Below are 9,218 nucleotides of genomic sequence, written 5' to 3'. Positions count from 1 at the left end.
TATTTATTATCTATTGCTGCTTAACAAATTGCCCCACTTAGTGCCTTAAAACAATTATTTTATTATAATTCAGGATTTTGTGGGTCAAAATTTGGTCAAGGTTTGACTGGGCAGTTCTCATCAATGTGACATGGTGGTATCCAGTTAGTGGCTTGGCTAAAGCATCAAAAGTAGCTTTGATCACAGCTAGAAGGCTGGGCTCAGCCTTATTTCTCTCACCTTCCATGTGAAAGCAATACTTTTCCATGTGCTCTTTCACAAAGAGTATATTAGACAACTTACATGGCAATTCAAGGCTCCAAGGACAAGTGATAAAAGTGACAGAAATTAGAGTCTTGTAGTCTCTTAAGTGACAGGACTGAAAACTGGAATAGTATAGCTTCCACCATATTATGTCATTATAGTCATAGAGCACTTCCAGATTTAAGGGGAAAGATAACTCTCTATGGAAACACTGTTGTCCCCTTTTTAGCCACAAATTACTTACATTCTTCATATTTGAAAATCTCCATCTAATATAGCATTGCTTTGACTTTAAGAAGATGGTGGTATAAATCAGGTCCATGTACAGGGGAAGCTCTTTGAGTGTAGCTTATCTCGATCTGAAAACCTGTGAAACATAGAGACAATGGTTATGCCCTCCCCACAACATATAATGGTCAGAGAGGGGTTGGATAACCATAGACTCTTCTCTTTAAAAGAGAGAAAATGGGAAGCATTGTGACAGTTGCTGTTCCACAGTTATTCTGTAATACAACCAGATACGGGTCGCCATTTTCTTGATTAGGGTCCAGTCTTGTTCCCTAAATGATTGCACTAGCTCTTGGTTCCTCTCTCTAAGTCATCCTTCTTTCTCATAAAAATTTCATAGGACTCCTGTGCATCAAGTGATGATCCAATCCACCAAAGAAAAGTCACACATACATTTGAGTCTGATATTGTTCTTTTCATCTTTTGGGCTGAGACTTAGAGTATTCTGGGGAAAAGACACAAGGAGGTCTTCTTTCTAGTTGAAAGGATTTACCAGGCATCCTTAAAATTCATAAAGGACATATCCTTAAGATTCTTGAAGTTCTATTAGGCTTGCCTCAAATCTTTTTAAGGTTTCAACACAGGAACATCCTTGAGATTTTTTATTCCAAGGCCATGTTGTACAGGTAGCACCCTGGGTTTAACCTTTGACTTGAGGTCATTTCTGACTTTGCAAGTCTATTGCGAAGAGAGCCTTGGAATGAGAAGTAATTTTATATTCATACCCTCCATGTCCTAGTTTCTTTATATAGCCTCTGAATCTTGCTAACAATTTCTTTTTTACCTCATCTCTTTTCTCATACCTTCTCACAGGCACTAGGAGCCAGTTGGCACTTGCTCTTTTCTGTCTATTAATCTTCCTTGCCAGATCTTTGTAAAAGTCCATTAGGTTCCTTTTCCATTTTATTTTTTATTGCATGCAACATTAGTGCCAAACTTTCTGCCAGTAGAGAAAAAGTATTCCATATTTTCCAGCCTCCAATGATATATTTTCATTGTCCCTCAAGGCTTCACAACAGTCTTTCCAAGGCTCACCGGGTTTTTGCTAAAAATAGCCTTGAAGTCCTCTTCTTCCCACTAACAGTCTCCATGAGGCCCTTCCATCTTTTGTCCACTGCTTGCTTCCAAAATTAGCAACACATATGACAAGTTTCATGCAGCAGCACTACACTTCTAGGTAATGGATTTTGTTCCAGTTTTCTGCTGTCACATAAAGACTTACCCTAAATCAAGTGACTTAAAACAACAACCATTTTATTATACCTCATGATTTTTGTAGAATAGGAATATAGGTCAAGCATGATTGAGACGCTCTTCTGCTCTATTTAGTGTCATTTGTGGTCACTCAGAGGTGACTGGGATGGTCCAGAACAGAAGTAATTAAATGGTCTTGGTGAATAGCCAGATCGTAGTAAATATTTTAGGCTTTATAGGCTATAAGTCTGTCACAGCTACTCACCTTTACCAATGAATGACAAGGTCAGGTGGGGGCCACAATTTGCCAGTGCTTGGTCTAAGACCCAAGAAGGCCTCATGCATTCTTTTTACCTTCATGAAGATGGTTAGAAGGTGGGCTCAGCAGATTTTCTCTCCCTCTGTAGGTAGTTGCAGGGCCACTCTGCATTGTTTCTCCAGAAAAATAGTCCAATTTTTCACATGGAGGCCCAGGTTTCAAGAGTGAGTAGTTTAAGAAACAAAGTGGAAGCTGCCAGCCTTATGAGGTTTAGGCCCCGAAAAGCATAAAAGCAAAATATTGAAAGGAAAGTGCCATAGGCCCTTAGTGGACATTGTGTATGGAAAGGGTGTCAGATAACTTGTGACCATCTTTAATCCAACAAAATACATGATGTTAATTTAATTCAATTCACTAATGATTAAGACATTTTTCTGCCTTAAAGCAGCTCACATCATTGAAAACAAACATGAAAACAATTATCTGAAATACAAAGCAGAATAAAGTGTATCAAGGACAGGAAAATAAAGCCTGTGAGTACTCTTATGGAGTATAATAAATTTGGATATATGTTTTTGTTATACAAGTAGTTGCTAGCCCTTATTTCTGCTCTTCTACTATAATGGTTTTAGATTTGTTTTTAACTGAAACCAATGATTTACAATGTACCTAGAATATACATACTCAATATTTACATATGTGCCATGTGCATACATACGAAGAACACACGCACTAATACAACACACACACACTCACACACATGCTTTCAAACATATAACTAAAACAAGTTTCTTCAAATAGCAGTTGCAATAAACCTGTACAACATAATTTGTTATTTTTCAATCTTTCTGTTGTATTAATTTTTTATAAATTGTGGCCATTGTCACTGAATTGTTTTCACAACTGCAGTTGATTTTACAAACAGAAGCGTGAAAAACAACTGGTCTAGAAGTGGCAGAGGTCAATCAGCCTTGTAGGTCACAATTACACAATAAGTTATTGTGAAAATGTATTCTTTACTGGAAGATCTGGAAATTGATTTAACAGGGGAATAGGAAAAAGCTATGTGTTGTAATTATTGGCACAGTGCCTTCTTTGATAAAGCAAAATATGTCCAGTATCTTTTGATGCAGATTGTTGATTCTCTGCCAATGATGTGTCTGCATATTTTGAACTACTTTGATAACACATTAGTTTGAAGTAACCATAAAACCTTATTAACTTTGATAGATTACGAATATATCATTATGTCCTTGTGGAAGTCATCACATTTCATCATCATAAGAAAAGTTTTTCTAGTTTGTTTAGAAACTGTATAGTCATGCTGAGAATTTGAAATAAGAAAAAATATAAGAAAAATGATAATGAAATGAATTTTATTATGTCATTAATATGATAATAAGAAAATATAGAATTATTATTTAGTTATCTATTAAATGAGTATTTACTCAGTGTCTGAAATGCAAGAGTGAACAGGACAACACACATCTTCCATTATAAAACTTATATTCTGCAAGGATAGACAGAGGAAAACATGTCAACAGACAGATCAAATAATTGTGAGTTGTAATGATGTCTTGAAAAGGACGAACAAGAGCTGAGATAGAGAATACTGGGATTAGCTCTTGGCGCAGTGTGGTCAGAGAGGGCCTCTCCTAGCAGGTGACACTAAGAAGAGTGTAAAGGAAGAGAAGAAGTTCCCTGTGATTAGACCACTAGGAAGAGCATTCTAGAATAGGGAAAGTTCTGAGGTCAGGATGTGGTTGCTATGTTTGGGGAACTGAAATTCCAGAATGAGTTTTACCTCGTGAGTTAGGTGAGAAACTATCTTAGATGAGAACCTGATTCGGCATGCCCTATTGGGCCATAGTAAGGAGTTTAGGTTTTCCATTTTTTTCCCTAGCCCAATAGGAAACTATTCAAGTGTTTCTGCATGAGAGAACAAGGCCAATTTATATTTTAAGAAGCTCAGTTTGACTGCTGTGTGGAAATTGAACTGGAGTGGAGCAAAAATCGAAGTGAATATGCAGAAATAAATGCTCAGTTTCTACACTGACTATTTCTGTGGAAGTTTTTGCTCTTGTAAGTTAAATGACACATATCAGTATGGAGATACCTTAAATTTAAATAAAAAATACCAGGTTTTTGTTTAGAGTTCTCTAACCTATCCCAAGCTATAAATAGCAGTCAATTTGCAATATGATAGTCATCTCTCTTATTTTTCTTTAAACTTTGTAGATTGCTTTAAAATTACATCTGAGTTCTTCTATGCAAATGGTAATAATTCCTTACAGGTGTCAACAAACAATATGTGTTTATATCCACGCTCTGTACCCAAATTAAAAAAGTAATATGTATATTTTCTTAAAGGATTTTCAAAAGTACTGAGGGTTTGTTATTAAAGAAAAATAATATTCTAGTACTTGTTAAAATTTGTAGAGAAGACTTTATTTCAGACTATTGTGGTAGATGTCAAAACTCCCACAACTGCAAAGAGAAATAGGGCTCAACTGTGAATACACAGAGGACAAGTGGAGATTTATGGTATAAGAATGAAATAGTGTAATACCTTTTCCTCATCCATCACAAGGGTCATGGCTGACACTCCTATAACAAAAGACAGATTATTAAAAGAAAAGTAGAACAAATTTATTTACCAAAGTTTTTTTGTGACATAAAAGCCTTCAGAAATAAAGGCCCAAAGACTCAGAAAAAATTGTATTTTTTATGCTTAGTTTTGATGAAAAATAGCATATTGATGAAAAAACCAAATACCGTGAAATATTTAAAGAGGTTTATTCTAAGCCAACTATGAGTGACCCAGGCCCATGGCACAGTCCCAAAAGATCCTGAGAATATGTGCCCAAGGTGATTGAATTATAGCGTGGTTTTATGCATTTGGGGTCGGGGGGGAACTCTGCGAAGGCTTTATTGGGGGGCCAGGGAGCTCAGTCTTTCTTGGCCCCGGTCTTCCTCATTGCCGCCAAGACGTTGCTCAGCTCCTCGCGCTTCCTATTGGTGTGGATTGTGTCCCCAACCTTTCTTGATGAACTTAAGTACCTGCTTGTCCTTGGAGACCTTGAGCAGCTCGTAGGGGACGAGGTCATACACCTCTCGGATCATGTCCCACACGAACTTGGTGTGCTTGGTTAGGTGCCCACGGCAGCGACTATGCCTTGGTTTGCTCACATTCATGGTCACCTTGTAGCCCTTGTTGAGGTCCACCACCATGGGTTAGCACAGGGCCATGGTTGCGGCTCTCCAATGGCTGCGCGGCGGAAGGCAGTTTTACGCTTTTTTAGGAAGACAGGCTTTACAGGCAAAACATAATACATGTGAGGTTTACATTGGTTGGGACTGGAAAGACGGGACATCCCTAAGTGAGAGCTTACAGGACATAAGTGGATTCAAAGATTATCGGCTTGCCAATTGGTATAATATAAAAAGTTAAGCCCTGTCTAAAAAATTTGAAATCAGTAAAGAAATGCTTGAGTTAAGATAAGGGGTAGGGATTTAGGAAGCCAAGGTATTTATTATGTAGATTAAACCTCTAAGTAGCAGGTTTCAGAGAGACTAGATGGTACATGTCTTAGAAGCTTTTCTCTACAGATGCAAATTTTTCCAAGAGATGGTTTTGCAAGGTCACTTCAAAATATGTCAAAGAAACATTTTGGAGTAAAATACTTTTATTTCCTTTAGGGCATGGTATCTGTCATGTGGTGTTATACCAAAGTCAGTTTGGAATTTGGTATATTATTGAAGCAGAGCCTGTTTTGTCAGTCTTATGATCTCTAATGTTAGTGTTAGTCACTAAAACTCCAAAGGGAGAGGATATAATGAGGCATGTCTGACCTCCTTTTTTGACATGACCTGGAAATTAGTTTTTCAGGTTTCCATTGGCCCAACAGAGGTTCATTCAACCCATTCTGGGCTTAACATTTTATTTTTGTTATACAAAGGAACGCTACACAGAGAGGCCAAGAAGCATTGGAACAAACAGAACTTACTGAGCCGCCACCTCCCTTCAGTTTATAGACCAGTTTATAGACCCATTTTGTCCAATTACATTCTTCTCGATTGTCTGTAATTCGGTCATTTTGGACAAATGTTCTCAGGACCTCTTGGGACTGTGCCACAGGCCTAGGTCACTCCTATTTAGTTCAGAATAAATCTTTCCATATATTTTGGGAGAATTTGGATTTTTTCATCGTCACCTTCTTCCCAGGTATGGAGCAGGAGACCTGTCACTTGAGAGTCTTCAGGGGAGAAAGGAAAAATTGAAACAGTGGCATTTCTAGGTTTTATGAAAGAAGTTTTAGTTTCTATGAACTGCTTTTGGAGAGGAATGGAGAAAGGAGAAAGGAAGGCTAGAGAAACTTTAAGAGTACCTCTTGCTTCTGAAGCCCTGCCAGTCTCCTTTAGTTCAAAGTCTTAAGCATGCCAAAGTACCATACTTTTGGGTGTTGTGTTCTGAGCCCAATTAATAACCAAAGAGTAGGCTGGGTTGGGGGTTAGTGGATGGAAAATTAGGAAAAGGAGATATAAAAAATAGGGGGAATCTTGATACACTGACAAAATAGGATTCTTGCTGAGGACAGTCCATGGTGATCAGATATCAGCTGTGGGAATTTCTTTCCAAAATTACTTAGCAGTTTTCTTGCTAAAACTGGGTTATGCCAGCTGGCAAGAAGAGGAGGTTGGGAGGAAGTCAAGCTTGAGGCATAGTTAAGAAGAGGGTTTTCAAAAACATGGCTAAAGTTTGGTCAACAACAATGTCTTGTTATTGTATATTCATTCTTCAAAACAGACATGAGATACAGCTGCTACAAAACATGAGAGATTGACGGCTATATTTTATGTGCTACCCATTAATGTACTTACGTTTTTATTTATCTAGAAATTGTAACCACATACTTTGGTGTTATTAGATTACCCTTGGAACCACTCTTGGCTACAGCAAGATTTCTGTGCTGTTTATTTTAGAATTCATAGGACATACAGACAGCTCACTTTTTAGTCATTAATCTGAGCCTTTTAAAGACAAGTTATAAAAGTGGCAGTGGGGACTTTGAAGTATTTGTGTATGCACTTATGAGTTCAACAGGCATTACTTTTAGGTACTGTGGTAGACTCTTACTTAAAGCACATGATTTGGTTCCAAATACATTTATAATGTTAATTTTATGATAAACAAGAGTATGATGTAAATCACCATATTGTGGGCATCTGGGCTTGGATGATGTGGAAGTCATGGCTGTTGACCACCTAAAGGTTTGCTGAAAAATCACGGGCATGAGGCAAACAGAATAATAGGATAAAAAGCATACACATTTATTTAATGTGTATACACAGGAGCCTTTGGAATGAAATCTCAACTTCCCAATGAATTATAGAAACTTTATATACCATCCTGAGGCGACAGTAAAGAACACAGACTTAAAGCATGGCCCAAAACAGGTTATGTTGATAAATCAGGATTAGTGCCAAGAGAGGTTATGAGGGAAAGAAAGGAAGAAGATTGACTAGCAAAGGTGGCCTTGTTAGGTAGATGAAGCCTGCTTCAGAAAGAATAGATGGAAAAGGTTTCTTTCTAGACTTTTAAAGTTGTTCTACTCTGTCTCTCCTTGATTTGGGAAAAGCATAGAAAGGGAGGCATGGATACATTCATGGAGATTCTCTACAGATGCAAATGTCTCCTGCAAAATACTTGTTCTCTCCCACAAAGACCACTTCTATTTGCTGGCTCTGTGCCAGCCATTATAATATATTTCAAATAAATATATTTTGGGGTAAGATATTTTTATTTTCTTCCATGACATGTTAATAATAACAGTAAGTCTAGATGAAATTCATCCTAAAAGTAATACAGCTTGTGAGTTAGTAGAAACCTTGAAGTTCATCTGATCAAAATCCTTTATTTTACCAACTGAGAGACAAGAGAGATCACCTTGCTACTTGGTAACTCTTTCTGTCAAGTTAGCGTATCAAAAGCAATTTACTTTAACCACAGTGAATTAACTTTCCAAAGAAATTACCTTTTCTCAAATATGACTCAACAAAATGCCTTTAACCTTTATCCAGTGCTTCTGCATTTCTTCAAGACAAAAATCCAACCTGATGATTTTTTTTTTTGGTAAATATCCACAAGAAAAAATCCTTCAGAAAATGTAGTGCCAGGAAACAAAACAAGCAGAAATAATATATTTTGTCAATAATCAGTGGGTTTTCTTTTGATAATAATGAGACCAGTGAGGTCCATTGTGTTCCACTTTTGTCCAGGGCTCTTGGAATTAGATGGTGGGGCTAAGGAAATTTTCTCCCTTTTTATTCCATGTTGTTTCTTTGTTTCCCCTTTAACTCTTCAATGTGCTTTTGTATGTAAATTTTTATTGCAAGCCACCTCACAAATGCCTTTTGAAAGCTATTGAACTATAAATTATTCAGAAGTAAATGCTTAGTGGCAAAGTCAAGACTACAATTCAGATATTCTATCTCCAAATGCAAATTTCAGTCCATTCTATCATGATTAGAAAAACATTCATATCTCTGATGATTTTTTTCTTCATATAGAAAAAAACGTTTCCAAAGTTTGCACAAAAGAGAGCTATAGAATACCTTCCATAGTTTTAACTCAAATTTTGAAGCTTTAAGCCATCAAACAAAAAGAGAAAAAGAAGAAAAAAAACTTTCTTTTTGTTTGTTTTGGAAATTTCAAAGTATGTTATTTTATTGGCACTCAGAACTGTACACAGTTGTGCTGGAAATGCTTATGTATTCTCAGTGAAGATTGGGACAGACTTGGATATACTTTTAAATACAGACTATATCCATAAAGACCAATGCAATAGAAACTTTTGAAATCAAGCTTTTCCTCTGTAACAAAAGTATCTGGTCTCTTAATTCCTGAATCCATCAATCCTTTGAGTCTCACCCAGTCACAGACTGCTGGGCATCAAGTTGCCTCCCCATTGTGGAAGCCTGAGACTTTTGCACAAAGGGACTCTCAGAGCTCTTGATGTTTTTCATGTGGTGACACCGAATTACAGGGCTGCTCTTTAACTGAAGTGCTGGCTGGAAGAAGGGTTATCACAGCTGCTTCAGCCAGTGTGGCACAGCTGCCTGTACTCTTTGTAATGTTCTATGAAAAGAATATGTTAATAATGTCCAAAGTTGGGTCAGACTGTCAGTCACAGAAAGAACTGCCCTTGAGAGGTTAAGATTCATTTTCTTAAAG

At 37.1% G+C, this 9,218-nt stretch overlaps 1 pseudogene; it reads right to left on the bottom strand.

Moving 5' to 3' along the window:
- Positions 1-4,932: 4,932 nt before the first annotated feature.
- Positions 4,933-5,233, bottom strand: LOC103253880 (annotated as a pseudogene).
- Between the last annotated feature and the right edge of the window lie 3,985 nt (positions 5,234-9,218).

This window comes from Carlito syrichta, unplaced genomic scaffold (assembly GCF_000164805.1).
Source record: "Carlito syrichta isolate Samal-C Ts95f unplaced genomic scaffold, Tarsius_syrichta-2.0.1 Scaffold256091, whole genome shotgun sequence".
In the NCBI taxonomy this organism is placed as follows: Eukaryota; Metazoa; Chordata; class Mammalia; order Primates; family Tarsiidae; genus Carlito; species Carlito syrichta.
Note: the sequence above shows the minus strand (reverse complement) of the source record. Positions and strands in the feature narration are given on the sequence as shown.